The 20798-nt window shown below is 34.8% G+C and overlaps 1 long non-coding RNA gene across 1 annotated transcript; it reads left to right on the top strand.

Annotated features, from left to right (window-relative positions):
• Nucleotides 1–11846: 11846 nt before the first annotated feature.
• Nucleotides 11847–12758, top strand: LOC124897862. The gene is made up of 2 exons (XR_007054808.1): nt 11847–12414; nt 12476–12758. It is a non-coding gene; the product is annotated as an uncharacterized LOC124897862 (long non-coding RNA).
• Nucleotides 12759–20798: the final 8040 nt, after the last annotated feature.

Here is a 20798-nt window from a genome sequence, read left to right as displayed (position 1 = left end):
AGGTTTTGGTTGCCACGTCATCAGTTCATACACCAAGGGGTCCTATTTTTAGTACCGACACTGGTCAAAATTATTTGTACAGTCTTAATACCCATTAGGAGTCTGAGGCACCTCCTCATGTCGTTGCTGGTATGTTAAAACTCTTCTCTTGTGGTGTGTACTATTTACTTGATCTGGGGTCTGCCCTTACTTATGTGACCCCATTTAGGGTTGTGAATTTTGGTTTTGATCTTGAGTATATTTTGGACCCATTTTCTGTTTCTTCCCCAGTAGGTGACTCGGTGGTTTCTAAAGGGGTCTACAGGGGTTGTGTGGTATCTGTTGGTGGTAGGTAAACTTTGGTGGATTTGATTAAATTAGACATTCTAGATTTTGATGTTATATTGGGGATAGATTGGTTGCATTCGTGCTATGTCTCTTTAGACTGTTGGACTCATAAGTTTTTTTTTAAATTCCCTAATGAGCAGGTTATTGAGTGGGAAGGGAGTTACCTAGTGCCTAAGCGAAGGTTCATATCATATCTTAGAGCCTGAAAATTAATTTCCAAGGGGTGTTTTTATCATTTGACCCGGGTTAAAGATTCTAACTCGGAGGGTCCTTTACAATCCATTCCCGTGGTTAGTGAATTTCCTGAGGTTTTCTACGATGATTTTTCGAGCGTACCTCACAAGGGAAATTGAGTTTGGGATCGATCTTTTATCAGACACTCATCCTATCTCTATCCCTCTTTATAGAATGACTCCAGTTGAGTTGAAGAAACTTAAGAAACATTTGAAATATCTTCTCAACAAGGGTTTTATCCACCCTAGTGTGTCTCCGTTGGGTGGTCTCATTCTTTTTGTGTATAAGAAGGATGGTTCTTTTTGTATGTGTACTGATTACCACCAGTTGAATAAGGCGACAGTGAAGAATAAGTACTGTTTTCCTAGGATTGATGACCTGTTTGACCAACTTCAGGGTGCTAAGTATTTCTCTAAGAGTGACCTTCGGTAGAGTTATCATCAGGTAAAGATTAGGGTGGAGTATATCCCTAAGACTGTCTTTCATACTCGATATAGACATTTTGAGTTCTTGGTCATGTCTTTTGGGTTAACCAATGCCTTGACAACATTTATGTATATCATGAACCGGGTATTTCATTAGTTTTTGTACTTGTTCATGATGATATTTTGGTATATTTGAAGAGTGAGCTGGATTATGCCAATCACCTTCGTATTTTGTTAGAGACCCTAAAAGATTAGTGTTTATATCCTAAGTTTTTGAAGTGTGAATTTGGGTTGAATGTTGTTACTTTATTGGGTTATGTCTTTTCTAGTGAAGGGATTATGGTGGATCCACAAAAAGTTGTGGTGGTTAAGAAGTAGCTAAGACCCACGACTCCAATTGATATTCAGTGCTTTTTGGATTTAGCTAATTATTATAGGAGGTTTGTGAAGATTTTTTCATCGATTGTCGTACCTTTGACTAAGTTGACTCAGAAGAAGGTGAAGTTTCTATGGTTTGATGCTTGTGAGGGAAGTTTTGAGAAGCTGAAAGATAAATTAATTTCTGCTTTAATTTTGACCCTGCCCGAGGGTACTGATTGCTTCGTGGTTTATTATGATGCATCCCTTATAGGACTTGGTTATGTGTTAATGCAGCATGGAAAGGTGGTAGCATATGCTTCTAGGCAGTTGAAAGTTCATGAGAGAAATTATCTGACTCATGATTTGGAGTTGCTGGCTGTGGTGATCACATTGAAAATTTGGTGACACTATCTATATGGGGTTCATATTGACATTTAATCAGTCCATATTGATATTTAATCAAATCATAAGAGCATGTAATATATATTCACCCAGAAGGAGTTGAATCTCAGTCAAGGAAAATGGCTTGAGTTGCTCAAGGACTATGGCATGAGTCTCCACTATCACCCAGGTAAGGCTAATGTGGTGTTTGATGCTCTTAGTAGGTTATCTATGGGAAGCTTATCTTATGTGATGAGAAAAAGCGAGATTTGGTGAAAGATATTTCACCGTTTGCCTAATCTTGGAGTTCGATAGTGATGTGTTTGTGCAAGAGGTGGCGAGGTCATCTCTTGGTGTTGAGGTTAAGGAGAAACAGGTGTTGGATCCTATCTTGATGTAAAACAAGGATGATATGGATAAGCAGAAGGTGATGTTTTTTGAGATTAGTGGTAATGGTATCTTGAGGTACCAAGGAAGGTTATGTGTTCCCTACATGGATGGGCTGCGAGGTGGAATTTGGCTGAAGCTTATGATTCACTTATTCGGTTCATCCTGGTTCGACAAAAATGTATCATGACCTTAAGGAGATTTATTAATGGAATAACATGAAGAGGGAGGTGGCTAATTTCATGGCTAAGTGCATGGTGTGTCAAAAAGTGAAGGTGGATCACTTGAGGCCTGATGGGTTGTCTCAAGAAATTGAGTTGCCTATATGGAAGTGAGAAGTAATTAATATGGATTTTGTTGCTGATCTTCCATGATCTCGGAACCTGTTTGATTCTATTTCGATCATTATGGATATGATGACTAAGTTTGCTCACTTCTTGTCAGTAAGGTCTAATTATTCTGCTGAGGACTTGATGTTCTATAGAAATATATCACTTTCGATGCTTAAAATGAGAAAAATATGCAAGTTTCTGAGGACTTTTTGTTAGTTATGATCCATTTTGGGTATGTTTTGCAGATTCATGAAAATGGTGAAAAAGGTATTTTTCGCCACTTTTTGAGTGATTATGGATGACTGGGATGTTTTCTGACGTGATCGTGATCAATACATGTTCAAGATTCAAAGTAGACCTGAAAAACTAACTCTTAGCACCTACTAAGTCAACCTACGGACCACATGTTGAACTACGGACCGCAGGTTGACAAAGGGGTACCAGAAAGTCCAAAATCCTGAGAGCTGACTTGCAGGAATTTTCCCATCTGGTACCTTCGGTTCATACCTGCGCCCGGAGCAGACCGCAAGTATAACCTGCGTCTAGGACCAAACCACAAGTACAAGAAGCGGGTAGCTACTGACATTGTTTTCTCCTATTTTGTTCAGGCTTAGTTTTTAGGGTTTTCTCTCGTACTATAAATACCCCATATGTACTTTTTAGTAGAGGTTCTACACTTTTAGCACTTAAAAATATATTTTGATTTTAATATCCATCTTTGATCTTGGGATTCCATTGTGTTGACTTTGATTGATTATTCAGTTTACGGTTGTGGGTTTTGTTTCATCTTATCATTGTGATTTCATCTTTTCTTTTCAACATGAATGTTATTAATCTCTTCACAATCATGAGTGGCTAAAACCCATAGCTAAGGTTGTGAAAACCCTGGCAAATTGACGAAGTAGGGAAAGTGCGATTATCGATTGGAACCAACACCCATGGCATGCATTGTTTTATCTTTGATATGATTAATTTCTTAATGGGTACACACATTAGGATCCCACCTAGACATTACTACTTGCTCTAACAAAGGGGTAGTAACTAGGAAAAAATAAAGACAATAGTAATTTGGAGAGTTAATAGTTGATCCATTGCAACATAACGATATATGTGAATGATTATTAGCCTTTATATAATAACTTGAGACTCAAAAGGTTATAGTTAATCGAGACCAGGGTAAGGGTTAGTAATGCGACACTCTGAGACTCAATAGGTAAAGGGTTAAATCCTCCTGCTCGTCCAAAAGACTGTAGGAGGTACATAACCTATCGGTTCTGCATGCAAGGTATTGAGTTGGTTCCACAATGCACATAAACCGACAAAGTTGAGATGCCAGGGGGAAAACGATCCTAATGTTCACTTACAACTAATTTTTAACCAAGTTAATACTGTTTTATGTTTAAGACTACTATAAACAAATCCCCTCATTTACTTTCTTATTTTGCCCAAAGACTATAACTACTGAGATCTGTCAAATCACGTGTTCCCTTGGGATTTTACCCCAACCTTAGTTGGGTTACTATATCTTGATAGCGACTGTACTATTATCTAAAAGGAGGTGTCGCTTGGACGTCATCATGACTATGCAAGGTTGTTTATTCAGTAGATCGTAAAGTTGCACGGTGCTCTAATTTCCATCATTTCAAATTATGGCACTTAGTTCTCATCTAATTTTTGGCGGTTGTTCCAGCGAGGTTTGGGGACTAAGATAACCCTTAGTACCGCTTTCCACCCACAGACGGATGGAAAAGTGAAAAGGACCATTCAGACTTTGGAAGATATGCTTCAGGCTTGTGTAATTGACTTTGGTGGTAGTTAGGTAAACCATTTGACTCTCGTAGAGTTTGCATACAATAATAGCTATCACTCTAGTATTGTTATGGCTCTGTTTGAAGCGTTGTATGGTAGAAGGTGTAGATATCCTATTGGGTGGTTCGAAGTTGGTGAAGCAAGGTTGTTTGGTCTGGATTTAGTTTATCAGGATATAGAGAAGGTGAAGGTGATTCGAGATAGGCTTAAGACTACCCAAAGTTGCCAAAAGTCCTATGCAGATGTGAGGCAAAGAGAGTTGAAGTTTGATGTGGGTGATTGGGTGTTTTTGAAGGTGCTATCCATGAAAGGAGTGATGCAATTTAGAAAGAAGAAGAAACTCAGTCACCATTACATTGAATCCTATTTGATTTTAAAGAGAGTAAGGACTAAAAATGTAGCTTCAGTAAAGGTCCTTTGGAGGAACCATAAGGTGGAAGAAGCCACTTGAGAAGCGGAGGAAGATATGAAGGCTAATAACCCGTTCTTGTTTCGTGTGTCGGGCGAAGGAGATTAAGGTATGAATTTTATTTTTCCCTTGTTATTATCTGGGTTTATCATTTAATTCTAGTGTATATTGCTATACTCATGCGAAAAATATCTTAGCTCTTCATTCGGGGATGAATGATCCCAAGGGGGGATAATGTAACACCCTCCAAATTTTGAGCATTTTATTTTTGGCCCTCTCATATTTGAAAAGCTAATTTTTGACTTAAATTATGTTTTGACATATTAATGGGGTTTCCCGAAGTGTTTTGGAATTTTTGGATGGGGTTCAAGGTGGTTTTGGACCACGGAGGCAGTGAGCCTCCGTGATATTTTCGTGTCACGGAGTCTACACTCCGTGATAGCCAACGTGACACAGAAGATAATCTCCGTGTTTAGTAGTGTGGCATGAAGATTATCCTTTGCAATAAGGTCCATGCCACACTGCTATGTAAAAATCCATGCAGTTTTTGCTTTGTTTACTAGGGATGAGGGCTATTGGGGTCTTTTCACCTATGTATGACCCTTAAGTGTAATATAGACTACTCATTTCAGTTTTAAGAGATTAATCCCCAATTCCACTCTCAAACTCAAAAACCCCAAAAGGGCTTACGAATTTCATCGTACATTCATCTTTTGGGTTTCAATCTCTGAATTACTTTTCAATTCTCGTATGTCTAAGGCATGTTCCTCTTTACCTATACTTGTATTTCTTCAATGGCATGAAAATTGGTTCATTTACTATTCATGATTTTGATGTTGGGTTTTGATCTTTGGGTTGAGGTTTTGGATATAAATTGCTTGAATGTTTTTCTACGGTTTCTATTGATTTATTATGCATGAATTGTTGGTTTGTACACTCATTGAGGTGCATGGGAATGGTGAATGAATTTTAGGGATACAATGGATTCCCTAAATAATTGGTTTGGTATGAAAATTGATAATAACCTCGACCCACTTGTATAATTGGTTTTTGGAGCATGAATTATCATTTGGTTTGGCTATTTTCTTTGAAACTAATTCATTGCATAAATTCCAAAATGGTTAAGAATGGTATTGAACCTTGTTGGGTACAATAGAGTCCCCCAAGTTGATTTTAATAATGGAGTCTGGGGTACAAGGATTCCCCAAGGTAATGGCTTAATGACATTTTCTTGCAAGCTATAGCTGGCATACCAATACGACTTAATGATGCTTTAATAATTGACTTCTAGAATTGGTGGTTGGTTTATATGTTAGATAATTTAATTTGATTTTAATTGGGGTTGTGTAGCTTGCTGTGGAAGGTGGAGGGCTGGGGGACTGATACTGGAAACTCACATTTTCCAACGTGAGGGTTGGTCTTGATGACCGTGTGCATGCATCACACTTGATATATATTTTGGGAAGACTAGTTGCTATATGGCATTAGCTTTCCCTTATTTTTCTCTGATTCGTGTGGCTAACATGCACTGGGGCCCTTTCAATAGGTTGAACCAATATAGCCTGTGGGTACTAGTTTATGACGGTCAAGCTACACATTCCAAGTTAAGGTCTTACAGTTCATGCTAAGCCCTGTTCCCTTTCCTGACATGTATGATATATATATATATATATATATATATATATATATATATATTTATATATACATATATATGTATATATTTATATATACATATATATGTATATATTTATATATATATATATATGTATATATTTATATATACATATATATGTATATACATATACATATGTATTGCATATGATGTTATGCACTGGTTTTTGATAGTTTCTGTACTATGGTTCATGGCATTATTTTATCCTTTATCCTTGAGTTACATGCTAGCGCTCCAACTACTAACCATCTTCAGGCGTTGTACCCCCATGCGATATAGGAACTGGTTATATTTTTACTTCTCCTGCACAATTACTAGGTGAGCGTAAGATAGCTCATGAGTCAGACTGAAGTGGTGAGCTTCCATCCTTTGGAAGATCCCATTTTATGCTCCGAGTTTCCTTATGTATTAACTCTTTATTTTGGATTTGTTTTTTCCTATGGTCGGGGGTATGTCCCAACTAGACTATCTTTGGTTTTATTAGAGGCTTTGTGGACATTTCTGTGGACATGGGTATTATCGTTGGTTATCGGTGTTGGTTATTTGTTGGTGGATGTTGGAAATTGATCTATTATAGATTCTTTGAGTTTTCTTATCATATCTTGTTTTATTTTGGAATTTATCCGCTGCTAGGTGTACTTGGTTCTTTTGGATTAGACTAAGGGGGTGGTCTCCGGTCCTCAGTGGACTTGAGATGCCCATCATGTATAGAACCTAGTCCGGGTAGTGACAATATCAAACTTCCCAATACTTTTACATAGTCCAATTGTGTGTCACTTTCACCTTCTTTCATTTGAAGTGCAAAGCTCACGTCTAATGGAGTCCTGACAATATTAAAATCCAAACACTTGAACTTGTCAAGTACTTTTTAATGCAATGAGGCTGTGATAGTGTCAATCTTTGTGGAGTTCTATGAATTATTATCCCTAAGATCACATTAGCAACCCCGAGGTCTTTCAAATCAATTTTCTCTAAAACACTCGTTTAGTAGCATTTATGTCAGAAATGTCTCTGTTGATGATCAATGTGTCATTCACTTACAAACAAACAATGATTTTGTGAGTTAGAGTGTCTTTAATGTTAACACATTTACCACATTCATTTATCTTGAATCCGTTTTCCAACATGGTTTGGTCAAACTTTGCATGCCACTATCTGGGTGTTTGTTTTAGTCCATAAAGTAACTTAACAAGTTTGCACACTTTTCTTTATTTACCAGAAATCATAAAACCCTTATTTTATTCCTTGTAATTTTCTTCCTCCAATTTTCTATTTAATAAAGTTGTTTTCACATCCATTTGATAGATTTTAAGACTATATACTGCACCAAATGCAACCAACATCTGAGTGGACATTATCCTTATTACTAATGAGTATGTGTCAAAATAACAAAGACCTTTTTTTTTTGTCTAAAACCTTTCACAATAAATCTTGACTTGTATTTGTCAATAGTATAATCAGTTTTTATATTTCTTTTGAAGATCCATTAAAAATCTAAAAGATTATTTCCTTGAGGAAGATCAACCAACTCTCAAGTATGGTTGCTCAAGATTAAATCAATCTCACTATTAACAGTCTCTTTTCAAAATGATGAGTTCGCAGACAACAATACTTGTATAATTGAGGCTCATTTTCAAGAAAATGTATTATAAAATATGATTTGATGAAAGTCGACATTCTTTGTCACTTAGTATGCCTTGGATTCTCTTCATTAAGTACAATCTCTCTTGGTTCATCCCTAGATCATTAATTTATACCCTTCACTAGACAACTCATGTCTAGTTTTATAGTGATAAATATATTCAAAGAATTCAATATTATCTTATTCAATTATCATACTATCATGGATATCCGAATGTTTGGATTTATGAACAAAAAATTGACATGATTTACTGTTTGTAGCATATCTGATGAAAACATAATCCATAGTCTTTGGCCTTATTTTCACTCTTTTGGGTATAAAAACTTGAACATTTGCTAGACACCCCCATACTTTATAATATTTCAAGTTGAGTTTCCTTCCTTTTTGTTTCTCATATGAAATAGATTGTATCGTACTATGGGGCACTCGATTGAGTATTTGGTTAGTTGTAAGGATAGCTTCCCCCCACAAGTTTTGTGGTAAACTTGAACTTATTAGTAAGACATTTATTATTTTTTTCGACGTTTGATTTTTTCTTTTCACAATTTCATTTGATTGAGGTGAATATGATTCCATTTTATGAACATATGTCTGCAAAAGGAGATTTATCCTCACCAACCCTATCACTTCTTATCATGTTAATCTTTTTATCTAACTAATTTTCAACTTTAGTTTTATATTGTATAAATATTTCTATTGCCTCATCCTTACTATTCAGCAAATAAACATAACAAAATTTAGTACAACCATTAATAAAAGTTATGAAATATTTTTCCACTACGAGATAGTATTGACTTTGTATCACAAATGTCTGTGTAAATTATGCCTAAGAGATTGAAATTCCTTTCAACAAACTTAAATGGATGCTTAGCATATTTAGATTCAACACATATTTAACACTTTGATTTACTGCATTTAAAGTTAGATAAAATTTCTAAACTAATCAGTTTTCATAAGATTTTATAATTGACATGTCCTAAATGTTCATGTCATAAATCATTTGACTCAAGTAAATAAGAAGCATCAGAACTTTTATTCATATCAATTGTCATTACATTGATCTTAAAAAGACCATCGGTGAGGTAACCTTTACCTGCATACACTTCACTCTTACTTATTACAACTTGGTCAGAAATAGAAATAAATACAAATTTGAATCCATTCTTAGTCGGAGGTGAAATAGAAATTAAGTTCTTTTGCAACTCCAAAACATAAAGGACATTGTTTAGTTTCACCACCTTGCACGATGTCATCTTCAAGCAGATCTTTCCTGTTTCTTTAACCTTTGCAGTAGTGGAGTTCGCTATGAATATTTTCTCTTCAGTTTGAGCTGGAGCATATGACGTAAATAGTTCTTTGTTGGAACACAGATGGCAGGTGGCACATGAATCAATCCACTACTCTCTATGATTTCCAACTAGATTACATTTTAAAAGCATAACACAAATATTGTCTATTTATTCTCTGGATTCATCCTTTTTCTTGCCCTTCTTCAGAGTCTGACTATCAGTCAACTTGTGATTAACTTTACCACAATTGAAGCAATTTTCTTTGAACTTCTAAGGAGGATTGCCTTGTTATCTTGATGCTTTTTTCTCTTCTTTGATTTAGTGGGATCATCTTCCACAATATTTGCTTCATTTATTATAGAATTTCCACAGGGTCTCTTCTATATTGCCTTATTATCCTCTTAAATCCTCAATCTCACAATGAGATCTTCAACACACATCTCATTGCGCTTAAATTTTAAGTAGTTTTTGAAGTTCTTCCACAAATGTGGTAGCTTCTCGATTATTCTAGCCACTTGAAAAATATCATTCGTAACCAAACCTACAACCAAGGTTAAGTGAATATTTAGAACATTCTTAAAATTTTTAACAATGTATTAAATAAAATTCTACCTTCAACAAGGAGATCATGGATTATGACTTGCAACTCTTGAACTTGGGTAATTACAACTTTACCTTCTACCATTTTGAAGTCTAGAAATTTTGCAACAATGAATTTCTTTGTTCCGTCATCCTCTGTTTTGTACTTATTTTCTAAAGCATCCTAGAGTTCCTTCAAGATCTTCATGTTGCTGTACACATTATACAAATCATCTTATAGGCCACTCAAAATATAATTCTTATATAAGAAATTTGAGTGCTTCTAAGCTTCAGTTACTAAGAAACACCATATTTTTGGTTTCTTTGGCCAATTCAAAAATGCTTTTCTTGATGAACCTTTACAGACTTATGATAGTCAGGTAAAAGAACATCATCTGCTACTAACTTTTGCAATCAATACCCAGAATTTTTTTTGATTTTTTTGCCAGTATCATAACAAGAGCAGCATTCGAATAACTCAAAGTAGCAATGTTAGTCTCTACAACATTCGTCATTTCTTCATCGATTTAATTTTTAATAGTCATTTTATTTTCACAGATAGACAACCAATTTAGTATCACAAGTACAAACAATAAACTTTAAATAAATTATTTCTAGTCTAACAGTGAAGTTCTTATATTTTTCAAATCGCCAATCGGATGAATCTTTGATACATGACGAACTGTCAAGTTCAAGAAGAAAAAAATCAAAAGGCTTTAATCTCCAGAAATCAAAATATAGATATATAAATTTCTTAAGACTATTGTATTCTGGGAATAATCTGTATTTACAACATGAACTTAAACACCAAGTTCAAGAACAGCAAGGCAGTTCAAACTATTTTATGAATAGCAAAACCAACATTTAGAAAAAGATAAAAAAAGAAAGAATCAAATCCACTAAATTCATGGTGTGTCCTTAAGGAATTTATTCCCCTCAAGTACCCGAAGTTAATATATCTTCCTAGGATAAACTGATTCACTTCAGCAAATAGTGTGACCTCAAATTTTCCTAACTACGAACTCACTCAATCCTTTGTAAATCACACTTGCGTTTTTCAAAAAGAAGAGAGTGTTTTTTTACTTCAAATTTTCATGTTTAAACCCAAGGAGCAATCGGGTATTTATAGCTACAAAAAGTTGCTTAAAAAAGTAATGGTTCATGAAAAGCTATAACATCTTAAAATGTCGAGATGACCTGCGGACCCCATCTACGATAGCAGGTTGTGACATACGCCTGAATGTCAACATTTACACAAAATAGTGTTCGTATGATGACTTGTATTGGCACCTATGTCCACAAGTGGCTAGTACGCATGCAAGTCACCTTACAATTCCAAATAATGCCTCTAAGGGCTGCATCCTTTTGAGGTGCATTGTGACTGTATCCGAATATGATCGTGTGCGTATAGCAAATGGAGATATTCCAGATTAGATTTTTGGATCATTAACTCTTAAATTTATTATAAATTTTATCTAAAAGGATAGTCTCTCAATCATTTGACAAATCCAAATTCAAATTAAAATTCAAAGTCGAAGTCGTGTGAGCGACGATAGTGTGAAGCTTGTCTTCTTCTTGCCTCACTATACACATGAAGTAATGTCTCTATATTTAAGCATGAAAATTTTTTTTTATCCCACCAATGTTGGAGAACACTTCTTCATAAAGTGAATACAAATTTTTACTTCCACTCAATTTTTCATTCACTTTCATTACAAACCCAACATGCATACCCGGGATGATCCTAAGATCTGAACTAGTTATTCTTTTCAATAATTCCTATTTAGACAGTTCTTATCCATAATGTAGTTTGCATTTATTTTAATTTAAGTCCTCCAAATCTCTTCTTATTCATTAATTTTGTCTGATTGTCTCTTTAGTTTGATATAAATATTTATCTTCTAATACCATATTATCTAAAAAATAATTATAATGTGATAGTTTATTTTTTATTCAGTCAACTTTTAGCATCACGTTTTGGTTTTAGCATCTAACTTTCATAGGGAAAGAGAGAAATTTTATTTTTTGAGTTACAAAACCAACACTACTTATGTAAGGCTACTATACTTTTTAAGAAGTGAACTTTTTTTAAAGGAAAATTTTTGGATTTTTATTGATTAATTAAACTCATGCATCACTTTGGGCCCAACACCCTTATTAATCCACACAAAACAAGAAAATAAAAAACAAAAAAAACACTTAACACTTAAAAATAGCCCAACCCGTTCCAATAATGACCTGAACATGTTGCTCCTATATATACCCTTTGTAGGTTTCCTATTCCCACTTTGTATTCCATTTCCAATCCCCCACCTATAGTTATGTTGCCACCGCATGATAACTCCACTTTCATCATACTACTTCCTTGGGTCATTAACTTTTTTGGCTTAATCCTTCCATGTCCTGCTGTATCAGCTATCACGAGTAATGTTTCTTCCTTGTTTTGATTTCTTTGTTGTTTTGCCTGATTTTTATTTTTTCCAGCTGAGACCTCTGATAGATGGAGAAGAGTGCAACACTCTGTTTGATCCAATCTCCTGGCAGTTCGTTCTCTCATTCTTTTATCTGGTAAGCTATACTGTTGTGTTTGGTTAATCTAAAGTTTAGACTCATTCTCATTTCTTCACAGGTGGAGCTGGAATGAAATGCATGGATAACTTCAATCCATTGCCCCAAATATTAAAAGTTCAAGTTCCAGGTCGATTCGGGCTCCTTCCATTTTGCTGGGCCATTTTTATTGATTGAAGTACATAGGCTAGCTAGATTTTCACCTTTTTGGTTGGCTCTTCTGCTCTTGTAAATATGCTTTGTGAAAAATTGTATGCTAAGCCTTCCTAGCCCCATCACCCCTTGCATGGTGATACTCTTACATATGGACACTAGTTCTTATCAGTATTAAGTATTCTCCTTTCTGTGCTTTCCAGTGTGTTGAATGTTGAACAACTAAAATCGCCTTTATCTAATGCCCTGTTAACTAAAAAATCAGCTAGTTTTTTTCCTTCTCTAAGAATATGTTGAAATTTATACACCTTTCCTGCTAGTAAAGCTTGAATATTCTCCACTATCTCTGCAATAATCCATGGGCATGACCATTCTTTTTGCATGATTTTATATACTAACATTGAATCAGTTTGGAAAATTGCTTGATTATAATAGCTTTATTGAAATACTTGCTTACTTATAATAAAGCTGTTAATTCTGCCTGCATACTGGTTGTATCCTCCATTTGACTGCATTTTGCTTATCGTAGATCACCCTTCTCATTCCTGATGCAAAAATTATATGAACTAAGTCCCCGATTTTCTCTGGAAGCCCCATCAGCATTACAGATCCTTCAAAATTCCTCTCCAATTATTTGAGAAATTTCTGTTTGGTTTTCTCACCTTCAATAACATCAACAGATTCCTAGTAACATTCATTATACTTTTGTGATCTGATGTTTGTATTCCTTCATGTTTGCTGTTTTTTGTCCTCCTCAATAGTTCCCACATTATAATTTTTGGGAGAGCATTATAATATGCAACCAAACCTTTCTTCACATCAGCATCTCACCAACTTATTATAACCTTCCTAAGAGGAAGATTCTGTATATTGATACCTGTACAAGAAGCAAAATAGGACCAAGTCCTGTTAGCAGTAAAAGCCTTGAGAAAAACATGTGACATAGTCTCCTGCTTAGGATTTTGACAACACCAGTACCTTAAAGGTCCCTCATATCCCCCTCTTCTCATTCTATAATCTACTGGAACCTTGAATTTCCATGCTCTCCACATAAAAAATGCCATCTTAAATGGCAAACCTTTCACCCAAATTTTGCTGTAGATAGAATTTGTTTGCTCCCTGTACCTTATATATTCCCAAGTGGATTTGACTGTAAATTGTACTCTTATGTCCGAAATCCATATTAGACTATTATTACCCTTTCCCTTGTATGGAGCTTTAACATTAGTCACTATATAACTAGCATATTCTAATGGCAATATTTCCTGGAGAATTTGTTCATCTCATGCACCATTTCTGGTCAGCTCCTAAACAAATTGGTATCTCTAGTCCCAAGGGTAGTCTTCACCAGTAATGGTATCCCCAATACTTGTCTAGTTATCATGCCATATTGAAGAAGTTCCTTGTAACGCCCCAAGATCCCATCCCGAGACATCACACGGTGCTTAAGGCCACACGCGGCTTTAAGATAACCCTCTAAGCCTGTCATCACTTTTAGAACTCATTTTGACAATAGTCATGCTAAAATAAGAGAGAATGACATATCATGAACATACTGGAATAAGATAAGAAACTAGCTTGTATAATCCAAAATACTGAAATTCTGTACATACCAACCCTTTAGTCTAACAAAGCCTCTATACATCAAAATCAAGGAGACATTGGGACAAACCCCCAACTGACTCAAATAGTACTGAAAGCCATAATAACAAAACAGTATCACAAAATACAGACACGGTCCTCAAACCATGAGGACTCACTACTGAGGAGACGTAGAGAGGCACCCGAATATCGCTAACGCGGCTACGGCTGAGTACCTGAACCTACATTACGAGAAAATGTAGCCCAAAGGAAAATATGTGGATCAACAATTTAAAATATGCTGAGTATGTGGGGGTGCATGTAACAATGTAATTATCATCATCAATTTCATGAAAATATGAATATGTACAATGATGGCTCACTTGGCTTGAGTTAGATTGAAACATACTTTTCATGATCTCATCGTAAATAAATCATATGATAAAAACCTCATAAATCATCATAAACAACTCAACTCTTCAACTCAAGACTCGAAGTGACTCTGTAATTCAAGAAACTCGACTCTTATGAACATGGGAGGTTCTTATAACCGACATAAACCATGTGAGCTACAGGGAGTTCAATGTTTTGTCCTCCTAAGGAGAGAACCCCACATTGAAGGGAGCGTCGTACTCTTGCCAGGGAGTACAACCTAAATTTAGTGATCACAACCTCATACTCGACCTCTGGCCCACAATTATCAATATCAATCCTATGATGCCATGTAGTTTCGGGAAAAATACCACATTTCCCACTTGGTGCTAAATACTACTCCCAGACACAAGCTCGGAATGCGTTAGGAAATCCACCACAAACATCACAAGGTCTATCATGAAGACCAAATCAAATCTCTTTCTCATTTATCAAATCATAATCAATTGGTGGATTCCTAACTCGACTCAAATCAAACCAATCTTTCTTAATATCAAAATGTATCAATTCATTAAATCATGGCAACATCAATAACTTTGAAGAAATATCAAGACTCATTGTAACAACTCAATCTCATGAATCAATATACTCAATAATCCAATTTGTCATAAGGAAGCTTAAAACTTGACACATATCTTGAAAACACTTGAAATATCAACTCATGATTGAAATATGAAATTCACAATATTAAATATCGTTATAACTTGGGAATAGTAAAATAATCATGTATAACAAAGTTTGAACAATTTACATTCTCATAATCTCATGGTGAAGTAATTTGGGTATAAATTCACTTGCAAAATAATATAAATCCATGACAGAAATCAAAGTTTTGGGCACAAGAATGAAAGGATTGCTCTTGTTTTAAACCCCACATACCTTAATTTTTGAAATTGGATGAAATCTAGTGCTTGAGACTCTATCCGCACTTGTAATAAATAATTCTTGAAGCCAACACTATGAGGAACTTGGTTCTTGAAGGAATCTTGAAGAATTTATGGATGATTTTTGGAAGTTTAAAGTTCTTGATGAAACCCTAGTTATACTCTTTTTAGAGAATTAGAAGAGAAAATGGAGAAATTAGAGTTTGGAGGGGGTTTCTCATATTTTATAGAGGCTTCCAAAAGATGAGAAAAGACCATAATACTCTTGCAAAATATTTCTTAGTTGCTGAAAAAAATAGCTAATGACATCCGTGATAAGCCGTCAAGTCGGTGATAAGTCGTCATGAAATGTCGTCACAAAAGGGTAAAATTTTGATTTTTCTGCCTAAGGTTGACGACATTGGTGATAGGTCACCACAGGCGTGACGAATTATCATAAAATGTCATCACTGGGGTCAGAAATCTGCCCAGGGCTAACGACATTGGTGATAGGTCGTCACGCTCGTGACAGCTTATCACGAATGTTGTCACTCAGTTTTTCAGCCTGACATGCTGGAGTAAAATGGGCATAACTCTTTGTTCCGACACCGAATTTGGGAAAAATTATTGCTGTTGGAAAGCTAATTAAATTATCTATCTTTTAGTAGGTCATGAGATCAATAATTCATCGTATAATGAGAGATATGCTCATTTGAAGTTGACTATGACAAAATCCTTCTCAAGAATTTAATTGGTAAGGGATGTTTTGATTCACCCAATCGTTAGGACATCTTTAAGACCTTAATACACATCACCCTTAATCAGAAAACAACCAAAACACTATAATTTATTTCTCATGAGCTTGAGTCATGGTTGCACTATTGGTTAGAATCTCGGGGTATTACATTCCTCCCTTCATTCTCCATTTTCTTTGGTGTTCAATTAGCTCCCTTTCTTAGAAAATTTTCTTCCATACTTGAGAACCATTATTTCATGTTCTCGATATCACCTGATTATGACTTTCCTTCTTGCAATACTTATTATTTATGCATGCAGTCCAGGTAGATTTTTTAGTCCTAAAATTTCACCAAAGTTTGCAAAAAAGTGTCATTGATACATCCTGTAACCATCTAATACCCAAACCCCATTCATCTTGTGGTAAACATTACTTCTTCCAAGTTGTCCAATGCCTTCCTCTACCTCTTATACAACTACTCTAAAAGAATTGATCAATCATTTTGTGTATGTGGGTGAATACATTGCCAGGTTGATTCATAACAAACAAGCAATGTATTGGAATACTTTGCAAAACATGTTTTATCAAAACTGCTCTTCCACCATACAACAATAATTTTCCTTTTCATACTTAAAATTTTGATCCTATTTTTTGTATAATTGGTTGATAATAAGCTTTCTATTTCCTTTTATTAAAAATAGGACAACCTAAGTAAGTAAAAAGGAACTCTTTTCTCAGTATTCCTGTGGCCACCTCCGCAATAATTACCTCTCCTTATGATACACTGTGATGCAGATAAATAACCCTTTTTTCTTTATTGATCTTATGACCTGAAACCTTCTCATACTTATCCAAGGTTGATACTAGTAGTTGCATAGTTCTGACCACTGCTTTATATAAAATGATCATATTATCTGCAAATGCAAGATGACTGATCAAAGGACTTTCTTTAGGCATGCCAAATCTTTTGCACTCCTTTCTTATCATTAATTTGTTCAATGAAGTAGATAGAACCTCTACTGCAATTATAAAAAGAGTGGGTGATAGTTGACTCTCTTGTTTGACCCCTCTTGTAGATTTGAAAAATCCTTTAGGTTATCCATTAATTAGAATGGAATACCAATTATTGCTTACCAACCTGAAGATCATGTTAATAATTCTTTCTCCAAAACCTAGCTTCCTTTACACCATCATCAGGAACATTCATTCCACTCTATCATAGGCATTCATCATGTCTAACTTCATTACCGTGTTAGGTGGCTTGCCTCTCTTCCTAATCTCAGTAATTATCTCTTGTACTAGCAAAATATTTTCTGCAATACTTCTTTCTTGGACAAATCCATCTTGCTCAGTAGAAATAATACTAGGCAATACCTTTTTAATTCTCTCATGAATAATTCTTGAAAAAATTTTGTTGATAAAATTGCTAAGGGATATTGGTCTTAAGTTAGAGAAGGTGTTCACATTTTGCCTTCTTGGGTAAGAGTATCAAGTTTGTATAAGTAACAATATTGGTAACTCCGATCCTAAATAAAAATCTTGCACCATTCTATAAATATCCTCCCCTATTATTTCTCAAGTATCTTGAAAAAAGGCTCCCGTCATACTATCTGGTCCTCCTACACTATTCCTATTTAAGCCTAGCACTGCTTGATTTACCTCTTCTTTGTCTGGTATTTGCTGCAGCTCACTGTTATGTTTCTCATAATCACCTTTGGTAACTCTTCAATCATATCATAATCAGTAACTTCTTCCTACCTTGCAAACTGTTTATTATAGAGTTCTACTGCTGCTTCTGCTATATCTCCTTATGTAACTTTTCTCTATTTTCTATAGTGGGAGCTCCTTTAAAGTTTGTTTCTATCACCTTAATTGTATCTTTCAATGTAGCAAACTCCTGAAAGACATCCCCAAAAGTCTTCCTGCTCCATTGAGTTAGAGCTTTCTTGACTTTCTTTATTTTATGGTGAAATAACATAAATGGAGTTCCTTCAAATTCCATTTTCTAATTATGAATTATTACTTCTTTGAAGGATTCCTCCTTAATCCAGAAATTCAGGAATCTATAAGGTTTATTAATTTTTTATTACTGCTCTTAAAATTGATCAATAGTAGTGTATGATCTGATCCACTTCTGATCAAATGCTCCACTTCTAATACTGGATATTATCTTAACATTTCCTCATTACATAATCCTATCCAATCTCTTGAAATGCATTCTTCATCTGTTCTTTCATTCCACCAAGTATTCTTGTAAGAGGCACATGTTCATACAATGATTAAAATCTCTTACCTCTGCATCTGTTGCTGGTAGACTACCTAGCTTCTCTTTTTCATCACTAATTATATTAAAATCACCCCCAACAAGCCATGGTGTGTGAACATTAGCAGCCGTGTCCACTAAAGATTCCCACAGTAGTAGCTTTTCCTCCACTGTGTATTTTGTATAAATCAAAGTAACTGCCACTTTTACATCCTGATCTTGATCATATAACTGCAAAGTTAGTTGCTGCTTCTCATCTTTAATTACTTGTACTTCAAAAATATCATCCACAAATCCCCATATTTTCCCATTTGTATTGAAAAATGCATATTGGAGACACAACTTTCTTTTATATCTTTCTAACTCACTTACTCCTTGGAAAAGCTCCATTAAACCAACAAAATAAAATATATGCTTTTTATACATGTTAGCGAAAGCCTTTTGAGTATTCACTGATCTAATATTTCATATTAGAGCATTCATCATTGATTATTTTTGACTGTTGCATCTCTAGTAACTCTTGATAAAGCTTGTGCATTCTTTTTATCTCCACCTGCTTTTCTTTTTTATTTTTCATGGTTTTATTTTATCTTGTCTATCTGCTTTGAAGATGAATCTCTCATTTTTGCCGATTTTTAATAGTTTGATTTATATTTGCTATATCCATATCCTCTACATCTTCTTTTCTTTATTACTTGAAATCCACCTTTATTTCTAGAAGAAGGACTTTTTCACCATCCACTTCAAACAGTACTAATTACCCAATATTCAGTCCTTGATCTTCATTTATTGCAGTTACAACTTGCCTTTGTGCTGAGTCTGCAAACTCTCCTCCATGTTGCTTTTCTTCTACTTTCCTTTCTACTTCTTTTGATGATTCCTAGTTATGAAACTTCTGTGTCACCCATTTTTTTGTGGATTCTTTTTTTGATTGTTGTTGTTTGTTGGGTGATTGTTCTTGTTCCTTTGTCACAGATATTTTTTTCTATTCTTCTACATCTTTCATATTCCTTAATGCATCAAAAGAATTTTCGTATTTACTGTCCACTTCTTTCTCAATAATTCCATACTTATCTTTCTTGTATTTATTTTTCCCTTTTTTCATCCATTTCATATTATTTTGATTATTATTATTCCCTACAATTTTCCCACTTGTCAACACTCTCTTCTGATTTGCTGTTGACCCTACTTGTGTTTCAATTGTTTGTTCAGCCTCTTTTTGTTTGTCAAGTAACTTTGGATGTGCTGTCCAACATGTGCTCTCATCGTGCCCTTGTAAACAACACTTCTTACAATACTGAGGCATGTAGTAATATTGCACCTTGATCCATTTGGATTTGAATTTGCCTATGATATCCTCCTCCTTATTTATTATTACTCTTTATGGTAATTTAGCAACCAAATCAACTTTCACTTTAACCTTCGCACAATTAAGTTGCGTTTAATTTCTAGTTGCTACATCAACAGTTAATGGATTTTCAATTACAGATGCAATTGAAAAAATTGCTTTCTTCACAAAAAAAATTCAAGGAAGATCGAGGAATGACATCCATGCAACCCCTATTATTGTCTCCACTTCTAGCTCAAACCATGGATCCCACTTGAGTGTTCTCATCTGTCAATACATCTCCTTCACCTTTACATAGTAAGCTGAAAATGATAGCAGTTGAACGTATTCTTCCAAACTAGTTAGCCTAATCAATATATGTCTCGAATGCAAAACTCCTATCGAACATTCACTTTTGATACCACATTGACCAGAGATACTCTTACGTAACTCCTTTACATCAGGCTTGTCATATGAAAACTTCCCTACTATCGCATATTGTAAATTCTTCTTCACTATCAATGCCTTCACTTTCGAAGATTTCCACGTAACATTAGGCTCACCATGCAACATGATAACTGATTTTGAGGTATTATAGGATTCTGAATAATGGGTTTCGATTTTAATGCATTAAGAAAGTTTGGTATATTGGAAGGTGCAGATTTTGGTGACTCAGTTTAAGGCTTGGTCATGGAAGGTAAAGCTGGAAAATCCTCCGGTGGATTTGCCCCACCGGTGGTAGTTGTAGTCATTCGTTAGTCGATTAGTATTTTTCGGCTAGGGTTTATTCAAATTGAGAGAACTTTTTAATATTATTTCATATTGTTTTTTTTTAGAAGTGGACACTTTCTTGTTTTAAGCATAAAATACAAAAGCAATGTTATATTATATATTTTTTTCCTAATTAAATGCCTAGTTAGAAAAAAAAAGAAAAAATTTAAAACTAAAATTATATTCCAAATCAACTATTAAGAGAAGCTAATAATGATATTAATATGATATTATTATGTTTTTTACTTTTTGAATGCA

Source organism: Capsicum annuum, chromosome 4 (assembly GCF_002878395.1).
Source record: "Capsicum annuum cultivar UCD-10X-F1 chromosome 4, UCD10Xv1.1, whole genome shotgun sequence".
NCBI lineage: Eukaryota > Viridiplantae > Streptophyta > Magnoliopsida > Solanales > Solanaceae > Capsicum > Capsicum annuum.
The sequence above is the reverse complement of the archived record's forward strand: the minus strand, read 5'-3'. Positions and strand labels throughout refer to the sequence as shown.